Raw genomic sequence first — 15,163 nt, forward strand, 5'->3', positions numbered from 1 at the left:
CCTCATGGTCTAGAGGTATTATGAATGACCTCAATTCAAATTACTAAACTGTTGCCATTTGCCTCTTATAACCTAACTCCTACACCTAATGTTTCAGGTTATCATGGGCTACATCAGCAACTTTAATTATAAGGGTTACAAGAAAGAGTTAATACATGTATACCACTTATATCTTTCATATAATAAGCATCATCATCATTATTATTGATTGGCTATTAGGTGATAGCTTTTTGTTTCAATCCTAATGGGATACACTTAAGACATATCCAGTGGAAGTTTACCTTGAACAGAGTCTAACAGGACTACTGCAAGGATTAAACAATATGTGCACAGTACTAAAAGAACTGCCAACCTTGTCAAGTGCTCAATAAATGCCAGTTAGAGCTGTAAATCTACATACATAAATGTGGCTATGGGGGCTTGGGGTGAGCAGAAGTAAATTTCACCATGGGCCAACAAATCCTTTCCCCCATACAGAAGAGAGAGCCAGGAAATTACATGCTTGGTTGGAGATTCAGAGTACCCCCTTCTTCCCTTCCTACCACCCCAACAAACTTTTGCTCCTAAAATGAAAGAATAAGCCCACTCAAGGCTAACGACTCCACAAATAATGAAACTTTAACATTTTTTAGGAAAAATACTGAAAACAATTTAGATAATAGGCAAAAGAAAGGTATGTGAAACTCTTCAGCTGGTTTCTCCCTTAGTGTTCTGAAATTTATGTGAAAATTTTATGATATCTAAAATAGTCTAGCCCAGAGAGAACACATTCCTAAGTCTGGCAGACCTCCCAGCAGTGGAGGTTGAAAATCACCATACCAAGAGTCAGAAACAGACTCTGTTAACTTTAAGTAGCCACCTTCTTTTGGGGCAGGAGGTACACCTCAGTGTCCCCCTTTATAAAATAAAAAAAAACTCAGTAGTTTCTAAGAGTCCTTCAACTTAGAAGATTTCTATTTCTCAGTTTCTCAGTTCATTGGATTCTAAGTTCTAATGGGGCAAGACTCAACTACCACTTTATCCCTAGCACCTGGTAACCAGAATGTAACATGGGCGCAATAAATATTTGTTGAATTAACGAATAGCTGTTCTAATATCCAAACTATAGGTGATTACAAAATTAAAAGACTTCTGAAATAACCCTGAAAATCAGATACCCCATTTTCCCAGTAAAACCTGATTAAGATAGTTTTGCCAGATCAAATATAAGCCTGTAAGAATAGAGATGAAATAATCAGTATCCACTTTAAACTGACTCAATTAATATATATATGCTTAACAACACATATTATTAAGATAATACGGCTAAAGCATTTTATTCCAGTCACATTCAGAAAATAATTACCATCAAATTCTTCATATTCACCTTAATGTTAGCGTCGTCATTGTAATACAGCCACTTTTAAAAATCATCTAATCATTTTGACCTCAAACATCAATTTCACTTCCCTCTAAATTGTTTAGATGCTGCACTTTTTGAATCTATATATTAAAATGTCACCTGACATTTTATCTCAAATCACTATTAGTATCTATTCACATAATAAACAATTTTCCCCATTTGTTATGTAGGTATATATCAGGATCTCTATAATATGGCCACTTTTATCAACATACTTTTTAATCTTTCAAGAAAGATTATATATTATATCCAATGCTTGATGATTTTTAAGGTCATACTCAGCCATGATTATTTAATCTGTGTTATATTTTACACTCATTGTATTTTCTATAAACATCCAAACCTGCATGAAGGACATTTCAAGCCTATGTGTTCTTCTTAAACTGTAATTTGTGTGCAAAATAATTTAGAAATTACCCTATAACATGAGCAACTTCAGAAAGTCTGAAATATAAGCATTTGGGGATGGCTACACTTCACCTAATATTCGGGCACATAAGATAATTAACAGTATTTTAGAATACTAACAGCTTTCTATATATAGGCAACTGTTTCAACCATGACAGAACAGAGAAAGGATCAACTCTCCTACCTTAAAACTAAAGAACAGAACATATAAGAAAAAAAAATATTTTTAGATATTGAACAAATGCAGTGCAAAACAGTGCACTGTGATCCTTGTGAGAAGAAAACAAATGAGGTTGAGTCCCATAAATGCCTCAGGTAACTAACTACCTGAGAAAGTCTCCAGGCTGCCACAGAGGGAAGGGGAAAATAAACAAAGCCCAGCAATCTAAGGTAAGGAGAGAGATGAGAATTCAGGAAGGCTAAGGTGTCTAATATTCATAGGTAAGAGTACCAGGGAGAAGACAACTACACAGAGAGAGCTCAACAGATCCAGATAATTCTTCTCAAGTCTTCAGATTATTTCTGATCAGTCATACTTATAAAGACACTTGGGGAAAGAACTATAGAAAGAAACAGGCAGAACAATCCCAAGAGTTCCCACAGGGCCAAAAACAATGGAAAAACTCCTAAGAGAGTCAGAAAAGTGTAGGTACACCTCATTTTATTGCACTTTGCTTTACAATGGATTTTTCTTTGTTTGTTTTACAAATTGAAGGTCTCTGGCAACCCTGTGTGTCAAGCAAGTCTACTGGCGCCATTTTCCCCAAAGCATTTGCTCACCTCATGATTCTGTGTCACATTTTGGTAATTCTAGCAATATTTCAAACTTTATTATTACACTTGTTATGGTGATCTGTGATCAGTGACCTTTGGTGTCTGTATGGGAGCACCACAAACTGCACCTATATAAGACAGCAAACAATAAATGTTGTGTGTGTTCTGACTACTCCACTGACCAGTTATTTCCTGCATCTCTCATCCTCCTCTTGGGCCTCCCTACTTCCTGACACACAACAATATTGAAATTAAGCCAAATAATAACCCTATAATGGCCTCTAAACATTCAAGTAAAAGGAAGAATCACACATCTCTCACTTTAAATCAAAACTATAAATGATTAAGCTTAGTGAAGGAAGCATGCCAAAAGCCAAGACAGACTGAAAGCTAGACCTCCTGTGCTGAACAGCGAAGTCATGAATGCAAGGAAAAGTTCCTAAAGAAAATTAAAAGTTGCACTCCAATGAACGCATGAATGATAAAAGCAAAAGAGCCTTACTGCCACATGGAGAAAGTTCTCATGGTCTGGATATAGGAGAAAACTAGATACAACATTCCCTTAAGCCAAAACCTAATCCAGAGTAAAACCCTAACTCTCTTCAGTTCTGTGAAGTATGGGAGGTTAGGAAGCTGCAGAGGAAGTCTAAAGCTAGCAGAGGCTGATTTATGAGGTTTAAGGAAAGCAGATGTCTGCATAACATAAAAGAGCAAGGTGAAGCAGCAAATATGGATATAGAAGCTGCAGCAAGCTATCCAGATCTGACTAAGGTAATTCATGAAGGTGACCACACTAAACGACACATGTTTGATGTAAATGACAGCCTTCTCTATTGGAAGAAGATGCCATTTAGGACTTTTCATAGTTAGAGGAAAGGTCTGACTTGAAAGCTTCAAAGGACAGGCTGATTCCCTTGTTTGGGGCAAATGTATCTGGTGACTTGAAGTTGAAGCTAAAGCTTATTTGCCATTCTGAAAATCCTAGGGCACTTAAGAATTATGCTAAATCTACTCTGCCTGTGCTCTATAAATGGAATAACAAACCCTGGATGACAGCATATCTTTTTACAACATGGTTTACTGCATATTTTAAGTCTACTGTTGAGAGCTACTGCTCAGAAAAAAAAGATTCCTTTTAAAATATAACTGTTCACTGACAATGCACCTGGTCACCCAAGAGTTCTGATGTAAATGTATCATGAGAATAATGTTCTTTTCATACCTGCTAACACAACATCCACTCTGTAGCTCATGAATCAAGGAGTAATCTCAACTTTCAAGTCTTAAGAAATGTATTTTGTAAAGCTATAGGTGCCAAGGAATAGTAACTCCTCTAGTGGGTCTGAACGAAGTAAACTGAAAACTTTCTGGAAAGGATTCACCATTCTAGATGCCATTGAGAATATCTGTGGCATGGGGCACCTGGGTGGCTCAGTGGGTTAAGCCACTGCCTTCGGCTCGGGTCATGATCTCAGGGTTCTGGGATCGAGTCCCGCATCGGGCTCTCTGCTCAGCAGGGAGCCTGCTTCCTCCTCTCTCTCTCTGCCTGCCTCTCTGCCTACTTGTGATCGATCTCTCTCTCTCTCTCTCTCTGTGTCAAATAAATAAATAAATAAATCTAAAAAAAAAAAAAAAAAAGAATATCTGTGGCATGAGAAAAACACTCCTCCTGGAAAGAGTTCAAAATATGAACATTAAGAGGAATTTGGAAGAAGTTGATTCCAACCTTCATGGATGACTTTGAGGGGTTCAAGGCTCCAGTGAAGGAAATCATTGGAGATGTGGTGGAAATAGCAAGAGAACTAGAATTACAAGTGAACCCTGCAGATATGACTGAACTGCTACCTTGTAACAAAACTTTAACAGATGAAAAGTTGCTGTCCAAAATGTAACACATAGGGAAAAGACTAAAAAAAGAGGTTCTTTATCCTTGCTACATCAATAAATTACTAATGAGTATGCAACATTTTAATACAACTAAAGATTATTTTTTTTCAAGATTTTATTATCTTTCTGACCTTGTCAGAGAGAGACAGAGAGTGTGCATGCATGCACACAGGCAGGGGGAGCAGCAGGCTTCCTGCCAAGCAAGGAGCCTGATGCAGGACTTGATCCTAGGATCCTGGGATCATGATCTGAGCCGAAGGTAGACACTCAACTGACTGAGCCACCCAGCATACCATAAAGGTTCTTTATTTTTTTTAATCTACCATTTATTGATACTTACTATGTGTGTCAGACTCTGATCTAAGTTTTGCATAAGTTATCCCATTTCATACTACAAGCACCATATGAGGTGAGCTCTGTTATCATCTCTACTTTGCAGATGATGAAGCTAAAGTAGCAAAATTAAGCAATTTGCTCTACATTATATAATGTAGTACAATATTTCTAAATATACAGATTTGGAAAGTCAAGTTACAGACTGATATGTATATATCTCTCATTTTCAATATGCATGTCTGAGCTAAATACATTAACATATAGGATTAGTTGAACAAAAATATATCAAATGCTTAAAAGAGATTATCTCAGAGAAAAAATGTTTAAAAAAGACTTTCAATAACCTTTCGTTTATTTTTTTATTTTTTATTTATTTTCGGCATAACAGTATTCATTATTTTTTCACCACACCCAGTGCTCCATGCAATCCATGCCCTCTATAATACCCACCACCTGGTACCCCAACCTCCCACCCAACCGCCAATTCAAACCCCTCAGATTATTTTTTAGAGTACATAGTCTCTCATGGTTCACCTCCCCTTCCAATTTCCCCCAACACCCTTCTCCTCTCTAACTCCCCATGTCCTCCATGCTATTTGTTATGCTCCACAAATAAGTGAAACCATATAATTGACTCTCTCTGCTTGACTGATTTCACTCAGCATAATCTCTTCCAGTCCCAACCATGTTGCTACAAAAGTTGGGTATTCATCCTTTCTGATGGAGGCACAATACTCCATAGTGTATATGGACCACATCTTCCTTATCCATTCGTCCGCTGAAGGGCATCTTGGTTCTTTCCACAGTGTGGCGACCGTGGCCATTGCTGCTATAAACACTGGGGTACAGATGTCAATAACCTTTCTGTGTGTGTGTGTGTGTGTGTGTGTGTGTGTGTGTGTGTATTTTTTTTAAGATATGCCAGAATTATTTTGTAATCACAGATTTTTTTTTTAAGGTAAATAACTGAAAATGAGAGAGAGCAGTAACTTTGGAAAAGGGGTGTCAGAAGCCAGGTTACAGTGTATTAAGAATGAGAAGGAAAGAAAGAAAAAAGGTAAATTACTTTTTCAAGAAGAGAAGGTAGGCTATCAGGTCCTACTAAGAAGCACCTTTTTGTTTTTATTTTAGGAGAATATCTGAATATATTTAGAGGATAAAAACAGGTACAAAGGCCTGAGAAAGAGAAAGAAGCTACAAATATTAAATGAGAATAAAGAATGAGATTCCAAAGAGAAAGGGATCAAGAGCAAAACAGAAGCTATTAGTGCTAATTATCTGACAAGGTGACTTTCCATAATTGAAAACATACTTCTATTAAGTTGGGAATTTTTACAATAAGCACGTATCACTTTGCCAGTTCAAAAAGGGGGTGGGTAGGGTTTAAGAGCACATGAGGAGATATTGTTCTAATACTGAAAATAGTAACATGCCAACGCAGGTATGGAACAATCAAAATTATCTAAATTAGCTATTGGAAACATCATATAATCATACTCATAATTCAAGACATACTGGGATGCCTTCTTGCAGCATATAAATTTATAACCACTGTGGCACACCTAAACTTTAATAAAGACTTATTTTCTCAGTAACTGGATAACATTTTGCCAAGCTTTCTCCTAGATTAACAGTGTGACATAATAGGGCAATTGTTTCACTTCTTTCACAGCATTTCTTTATACTTTGCTTCCATTTCAAAGTTACTGACTTAGGGGTATGTCCTTCAGTTCTTGTACTTGCAAGTATCATTTAAATGCTGGGATAAGACTGTCCTAAGATATAAACATGAAAATATAATGTAATAGTGAATGTAAAATAACAGCAGAGTGGTCATTGAAATCACCTGCAGATATCTCATGTACAATTCACTCAGTATACCTAATAATTTTTTCATTATAAGGGCTCTGCACAGGGGTTGTGCATTATTTCAAATTTTGTGTTTTTTATTTACTATTTCATAATATATTGCTTAAAAATTGGAATGAGAAAACACTAAATTTGGTGGTGGGTGATGGAGAGGTCAAACTAGTGTCTCTGTGTCATATTACCTCTGAGAGAGAGAGAGACGTCTGCTAGAAAAATAGAACGTCAAGGAGAAGAACCTTGAGTTCTTCTGATGAACAGGAAAAGGCACCAACCACCAATACATGATTGCCAATTATTTCAAAGGCAGGAATTCAAAATTGTGACAGTTCATAAAGCTGTATTATAAAATTTTGTCAGCTCTCTTCCAAAGTCCATAGTAAGAACCAAAGTGGAGGTCTGCTTCAGGGATACAGAATTATAGGATAGGTAGTGCCAAAGACTAAAAATGTACTGAATTTGAATATGAACTGATAATAGCACTGTATAAATAATGGCATTATATTAATTTTAAATATCCTGTCTTGTAATTGCATACTAGGCATTTTTAGACATATTCATAAAAAAATTAAAAAATTTTAGAACAATATCCTTGTTCATAGGAGATACATGAAGTACTTAAGGGTAAAAGATTCACGATGCCTGCAATTTGCTCTCAAATGGGTCAGCAAAAATAAAAGCTTATACATATGTGCGTGTTTACGTACAGAAACAAGAAAATGTGACAAGATGGCAGTTTATCTTACTATTCTTTCAATTTTTCCAAAGACAGAAATTTTTTTCAAAATACTAAATTCTGGGGGGGGGCGCCTAGGTGGCTACACTCGTTAAGTGTCTGCCTTCAGCTCAGGTCATGATACCAGGGTCCGGGGATCAAGCCCTATGTCGGGCTCTCTGCTCAGCGGGAAGCCTGCTTTCCCTCTCCCAATCCCCTGCTTATACTCCTGCTCTTGCTGTCTCTCTCTCTCTGTCAAATAAATAAATAAAATCTTCAAAAGAAAAATTATAAAAAACAAAAAAAAAAACTAATTTTTTTAAAAAAGGACTGAAATAGAGCTCAAATAACAGTAAAATGTTAAGTTCCATAAGGAAAGTACAAAGTGCTACAGGTATTCAGAAGAGATTAGTTTTAGCCAAAAGATGGGTTGATGACCTCACATGGAAGATTTCTGAGCTGGGCCATGCAAGATGGAGTTAATGTAACGGACATTCCAGTTGAAAGGAATGGCATAAAGAAGGACCTGGAAACAGAATTTCAGGAAAAACAAATACTCTACTTCAAACCAAAAGTAAATCTATAAAAGGTAGTGCTGGTAGTGTTTGTATAACTTTAAATGTTTCTACCAAGGAAATAGGAGTTGAGCAATTAGTTATTTCCTTTAAAAAAGGAATAAAGCAAATGAGGTAACTATTTAAAACTTTTCTTTTTCATTCTTTCTGAAAACAAACCAAAACAGCAGTTTACTCTAACATAGAAATTATCAGTCTATGGACAGCATTTTTTTTTTTTAAAGATTTTAGTTATTTATTTGAGAGAGAGAGCACACACGTGAGTAAGAACAAAGGGAGAGGGACAAGCAGAGTCCCCACTGAGCAGGGAGCCCTACATGGGGCTCAATCTCAGGACCTAGGGATCATGAGCTGAACCAAAGGTAGTTTAACTGACTGAGCCACCGGGCACCCTGAACAGTATTTAGTAATTCTACCTTTCGGTGAAAAATAAGGCAGTGAAAAGTGAATATATATTCCCCATTCGTGATGTAAACTAACAATTAAAAACCTTAACAATTAATGAAAACTTTAATTGGAATTTATCTATACTTGCTCAGAACTTGATGAGATTTAAAAACATTACTGTAAACTAATGACCAAGCTCTCAATAGTGAAGTAGTTTTCGTTAAGAAAAATGAAAGAGTGATAAATGATTAAAAATAAAATAGTTCTTGCTTTCTGGGTATTTTTTTTTTTTAAGATTTTATTTATTTATTTGACACAGAAAGAGAGAGAGAGAGAAAGCGCAATCACAAGTAGGCGGGGGGGGGGGGGGGGGGGGGCAGAGAGCCCGATGTGGGGCTTGATCCCAGAATCCTGAGATCATGATCTGAGTCGAAGGCAGAGGCTTTCACCCACTGAGCCACCCAGGTGCCCCTGGGTATTTTTAAAGCAAAAACTTTAAAAGCTAAATTAAAAAAAAAAAAAAATCCCACCTTATTTCAGAAAAGAGATTAAAATAAGTATTTTAAATCAGTCTAATGTCTATTAGCAGAAAAAGATCTTAGAATAAAATGCTCAAGTTTTCTTAATGGCTCAAATACTGTTAAGTAACTGGCTCCAGGTTCAACTTCAGCAGTTGGTAATTAAATAGGTCAAATGTCTATCAAAAAAGACCAGTATCTAGAAGAATACCAGGCAGCAATCAATAAGAATGTGACAAATATGGCTAGATATAAAAAGCCAGTTAAAGCATTATTAAGACATGCTGAAACACAAAGCTGCAAAAGCACAAGCTAACAAGTATTAGTACGATTATTTTAAAAATTAATAATAAATATATGGAAAGAAAAACATGGCAGAATTTATTATACACCAAACCCATTTTCAGCAGCCTCTGGTGCATAGAGGATTTCATTTTCTTATGTCAAATATTTCTGCAAATATTTTTAAACAAACTATCTTGTTATGTTTCTATCTCTATTCTAACTAGTTCTTTTCTCTCCTTATTTTATTAGGGTTATTATGGTATTTTCATTTGCCTAGGTAACAAGTCCAATTCCCAAGAAAGTTATTAAATAAAGATAGAAACACCTGCCTTGAAACCTGAACTTCTGACTTCTAATCTTTTTCTATATGGTAACAATGTAAGTTTGGGCATTCACAACATCTCTGAACAACAGTGCGCTGAACTCTAAAGTGAGTATTAGCTCCAAATATTAAAGAACAAACCCTGGTTGTCTCATATACGATAGGATAAGAATCCATGCTCCTATGGCATTTCACAATATTATCATGTCTGTGAATGTGCCTTTTTAAAATTATGCAATTTGAAAATAAGGTTATTATTATTACCCATTCTTATGGAATACATGATGGTCTTTCAAAGAAAGGAAGAAAGAATGTATTAGTTTTGAACTATTAATATCATAATGTGTTTAGAACAGGAATACTTCTCAAATTTAATTTCACCAGTTCTGTGGCAAAAGGCTATAGTTAGAAGACTGTCATCTGCCTCTATATTTGCTTACCTCTCAAAGATAATGCCTCAAAAGGAAAGGCAATCTCGTGAAACACAGAAACAGAAGCCATTATTGCTGGCTGATTCTAGTTCTGAGACAGTGAAAGCTCAAAATGAACTTGGGAAAACTGTGCCAGAAAGCAAGGACATGATCAAAAACTCAGGCAGTCATGTCAAAAGGACCCAGACCCTTCAAGGGATTCCCCAAATGTGGAGTAATTTGAGTAACCTATAAATAAAAATCTCTCAGTCACTAAATTAGTGATAATTTTTTTTTAAGATTTTATTTATTTATTTGATAGAGATCACAAGTAGGCAGAGAGGCAGGCAGAGAGAGGGAGGAGAAGGAAGCAGGCTCCCTGCTGAGCAGAGAGCCCGGTGTGGGGCTTGATCCCAAGAGCTTGAGATCAAGACCTGACCTCAGAGGCTTAAGCCTCTGAGCCACCCAGGTGCCCCATTAGTGATAATTTTTTAAAAGGAGAGAGAGCAACAGAGCACTCAGTTCGTTAGGTGTCTGAATTTGGCTCAGGTCATGATTTCAGGATCCTGGGACTGGGCTGCGTTTCCCTCCACACTCTGTGGGGAGTCTGCTTCTCCCTCTCTCCCTCTGCCCCACCCTCCACTCGTGTGCTCTCTCAAATAAATAAGTAAAATCTTTAAAAAAAAAAAAAAAGAGCAACAAAAAAGGAAAAGACTTAATAGCCAATCTTGAAAGGGAATATTGCACAAACTTTTACTCTATATACTAGCATTAAAAGAAAATAGAAGCTTTACCCTGCTCATCTTTTCTTTCCTTTTTTAAATGACATTTACTTTTTGAAGAGACCACATCAGCTGTCTTACAGAATACCACATATTCTATATTTATTGAATTTGTCTCCTCACACTAAGTCATTCCACAAAGTCCTGTATTTCCGGTAACAGGAAGTTCGACATAAAGGATGATTAGACTTATTTTTGGTAGGTAAACTTCATAATGATATACTGAATTTCATACTGTATCCCACCAGGAAGTGCACACCATTCCATTGTAGAGGTATGTTTTTTCTTTGTAATTATTAAGTATCTGTAGGCAGGCACTTCAGCAACTCATATTGAATAAATTTTTATCTGATTGACTCATTAATGATCTTTCCCTAAATCACTTATTTCATTAGGTTTCAAAATATTGATTCCCCACACCCCAATTTTATCATCTCATTTGTATTTATTAGCTGTTATTCTTCTGAAAAAAATACTTTTCCCTGGAAAAGGAAAAGGAACCTTTACAAGGGCAGGGTAAAAAGCTTATTTATCTGGGGACAGTAGTAAAAATGAACTGAAGAGAAAATAAAATATTATTAATTTTGTTAGTAGTAATAACAGTATTAGGGTTATTTACATAGGAGAATGTTTAACTTTTTTTTTTTTAATTTATTTGAAAGAGAGATTGAGACAGAGCACGAGCAGGGGGAGAGGCAGAGGAAAAAACAGACTCCCTGCTAAGCAGGGAGCCCGACGAGGTGCTTGATCCTGGGACTCAGGGATCATGACCTGAGCTGAAGGCAGATGTCAACTAACTGAGCCACCCAGACATCAGGACGTTTGACTATTCTTATTCAATGGAAACATATACTGAAGTTTTCATAGTTTAAATGCTTGATGAATGGAACTAATTTTCACATAATGTACCAAAAATACACATACACAAAGAAAGCAAATATGACAAAATGTTAGTAATTGTTGACTCTATAGATATTCGGAGGTTTGCTGTACTATATGGACATTGTACTATTCCCTTGATTTTGTTGGAGTTGGAAGATTTTTATGATAAAGCTAGAAAAAAATATAGCCACCGTTAGCCTGTTACATAATTACAGTATGGAAAGAACCAAAATTCTCACTTCATTTGGTAAGTATTTACTGAATAGCTACTACATATAAGTACTACATATATTTTAGTAAACACAAATCTCTAGCCTGAAGGACAGCCTAGTAGAGACCAAAATAACACAAAATCTGTAATTTCACAGCATTTAATTACAATACTGATGAATATTATCAAGCAGAAGCAGAAAGTACTATAACACAGGCTCTGATAATCTGAGAGGTAAAGAAAGGCTTCTACCAGGAAGTGACCACATAGTTATCCTTAATTCTCTTGCAGTGATCTCCATCTTACTCTCACAACCCATTTCCAATCTGTCCCAAATACTCATGTTCTACTTTAAAATATCCATAATTCAGCCACTTAGCACCTCCATTATCACCACTCTGGTTCACGCCTACATGCATCCTTAACTGGATCACTGAGACAGACTCCTTAACAGGTCTCCTGCTTCTACTCTTACCACAAACTATTTTCAACAAAACAGCCTAAGCGATCCTTTTAAAGATTAGGTTAAATGTCATTCCTCCAGTCCAAAACCCTGAAGAAGCTTTACATGATCTGCCTCTGCCTTACCCTCTGACCTCATCTCCCACTACTCTTTCCCTTACTTAATACCTTCTAAACATACTGTCCATCTTGCTATTTCTCATACAATTCAGCCTTATGCCTTATAATCTTTGCACTGATTATTTCCCCAAATAGCTGCATCAACTTCTAACTCTCTGTACAAATACCATGTTCTTTAAAATCAGGCCTATCGTGAATAACCCTAATAAAAACTGCAAAGTGTACGGGAATGTACTTCATAAAACTGGAAAGGCATATGACATTCCTCATACCCTCACTCAGCTCTTTTTTCCCTTCCATATCACTTATCGCCTTCTAACATACTAAATAATTTATTGTTTATTACCAGCATGGCCACTAGAATATATGCTCCATGAGGACAAGGATCTTTGCCTTTATTCAAGCCCATTGTTCAATGTGTGATACATACCAGATGCTCAATTATTTGTTGGAAGAACTGACATTTAAAATAAAATGTTAAAAATAAGCAAGAGTTGGCAAGAAAGAACTTCCTATGCAGAGGAATTATGTGGGGACCCTGAACGAAGAGGAACCAATAGCCAAAGAATGAAAGAGTTTTACAAGAGTGGAAAAACAGGCAGTGGTCAAATAATTAGAATTTCTGAGTCTCTTTAGAGATCTCCCACTTCATTCTGAGAGGAACAGAAAGCCAATGAAGGGTAATGAAATGACTTGCATTTTATAAAAACAATCTTGGAGGCAAAGTGGTCATAAATGGAAAAGGTGCAAGTGTGAACAGATAGGCCAAAGAGACCATTACAATAATCTAGGCAAGAAATGAGGGTTGTTTAGACTAAAGTGCAAGAATGGAGATGCGCTGTAATGCTAATTCATGTGAAATTTTGCAAATTCTGCAATATGGATTACAGATGTAAATGTGAAAAGTGAAAAAAAAGTTTTTAACAAATAATAAAGTAGGATAACTTTATGACTTTGAAGCTGAAAAACATTTCAGTAGGCATAAAGAGCATTAACCATTAACCATATATTAGATTTAAGAAATAATAAAAAGGTATCATTAGTAAAAGCATGCCTCAGAGTGGGAGAAAATGTATATTATACATATATCCAACAAAGGAATCATATCCAGATAGAGATCTCCTACAGATCAATAAGATGAAAAACAATGGGGGGGGATGAGAAACTTAAATAGACACTTCACAAAAGATAGCAAAATGAATAAACATATGAAAAGGTGTTAACTATTAATCTTGATAAGATAAGGAAAATGCAAATACAACAATATGAAGTACCATCGCACACCTACTGAAATAGTTTAAATTATTAATAGAAAGACTGACAATAACAAGCAATGGTAAACTTGTAAAGCAACCAAAACTTGCATGTACTGGTTGTAATTATAAAAATCAGGCATAACCATTTTGCCAAACTGCTGTTATTATGTTCCAAAATTAAACATAAGCATATCATTTTCACAACTGGGTATATAAACAACAGAAACACATACACAGGTACACCAAAAAATATACACATAAAAAAATATGCACCAAAAAATATACACGGTTCTACCATAACATTTTGAAAAAGCAAATATGTTCCAATACGATTGACATATTAGGGAACAACGGTAGCTAATTTCATGTTTGCTTAAGTCCAATCTCGTCCATGTGAAACACTAGGTGAGAACAGAAAATTGCACCCAGATGAAACAAACCATAAAGAAATACACAGAAACACACATTTCAGACCTTAGCTTATTGAATGTTAGGATTCACAGCCACCCACACCTGTTAATAACCCTACATCCAATTTCAGATAAATTCCTGAGCTAGCACTGGGCAATAACTCACAAGTTGAATCTTAACACACACTCCTGTAAGTGTGTTTAGAAATTGTGCTGCCATTTTTATCAAGATATTATCTTTTTTTATATGTTACTCACCAAGTTTTGAGCTTTGAGTCTCTAACTCCATTTTCTACATAAGCCCTATAGTTTTTACTGCACAATTTTGCATTTTGAAGTGATTTTTAAGAACATATATGTTGTGCTATGGCAGAACTTACTATAAAATAATGTTTAAAGCAGCACTAACACAAAACTGAAAACAACACAAACAGCCATCACCAGAATGGATAAATATACTGCAGTATATCTACAATGGAATATTATACAGCACAAAGAAGAAAAAAAACTTCCACTCTTGGAGGAAATTCTCAAATATAAGAAAAAAGTTAGACGTAAGAGAGTACATACTGTATGAATCTGTTAAATTATAGTTTTAGGAGAGGCAAAACTCATCCATGGTGTTAGAAATCAGGATGGTTCTTTGAAGAACAGGATACAGGTAGTGACTAGGAAAGGTACAAGGAAGATTTCTTTTGTAAAATGAGACATAATGTACATACCAGGAAAATTTACCAAATATTAAAACGTACAATTCACTGGTGTTCAGTATATTCAGAGTTGTAAAACCACCATCACTATCTAATTCCAGAACCCATTAGCAGTCATTCCATTTTCTTTTCTTGACTGGGTATATCCATAATGCAGTAATTCATCAAGCTATACATTTATGATTTGCGTAGTTTTATGTATAAATACTACCCAGTACTTCAATAATTTAAGTCAATGTTCAGATTCAACCGGGTGGACTTAATACATGCTTTTTACTATCTCCTGAAATTTTACTTAAATTAAAGCAGATAGAATTTTTTTAAAGCACTAAATCCAAAGGTCAAAGAGAAGGGAAAAGAATCTGTATTCCCTACTCAGAGAATTTCCTTCCCCTGAAGATGAACTCAGAAGTGCTGAAACATGGAGCTCAGAGATAGCAGAGAT

The 15,163-nt window shown here is 35.8% G+C and overlaps 1 protein-coding gene across 12 annotated transcripts in view; it reads right to left on the reverse strand.

Annotated features, from left to right (window-relative positions):
* DLG1 (discs large MAGUK scaffold protein 1) overlaps nucleotides 1–15,163 on the reverse strand; it is a 255,691-nt gene that overhangs the window by 222,395 nt on the left and 18,133 nt on the right. The window lies entirely within an intron of this gene.

This window comes from Mustela erminea, chromosome 1 (genome assembly GCF_009829155.1).
Source record: "Mustela erminea isolate mMusErm1 chromosome 1, mMusErm1.Pri, whole genome shotgun sequence".
NCBI lineage: Eukaryota > Metazoa > Chordata > Mammalia > Carnivora > Mustelidae > Mustela > Mustela erminea.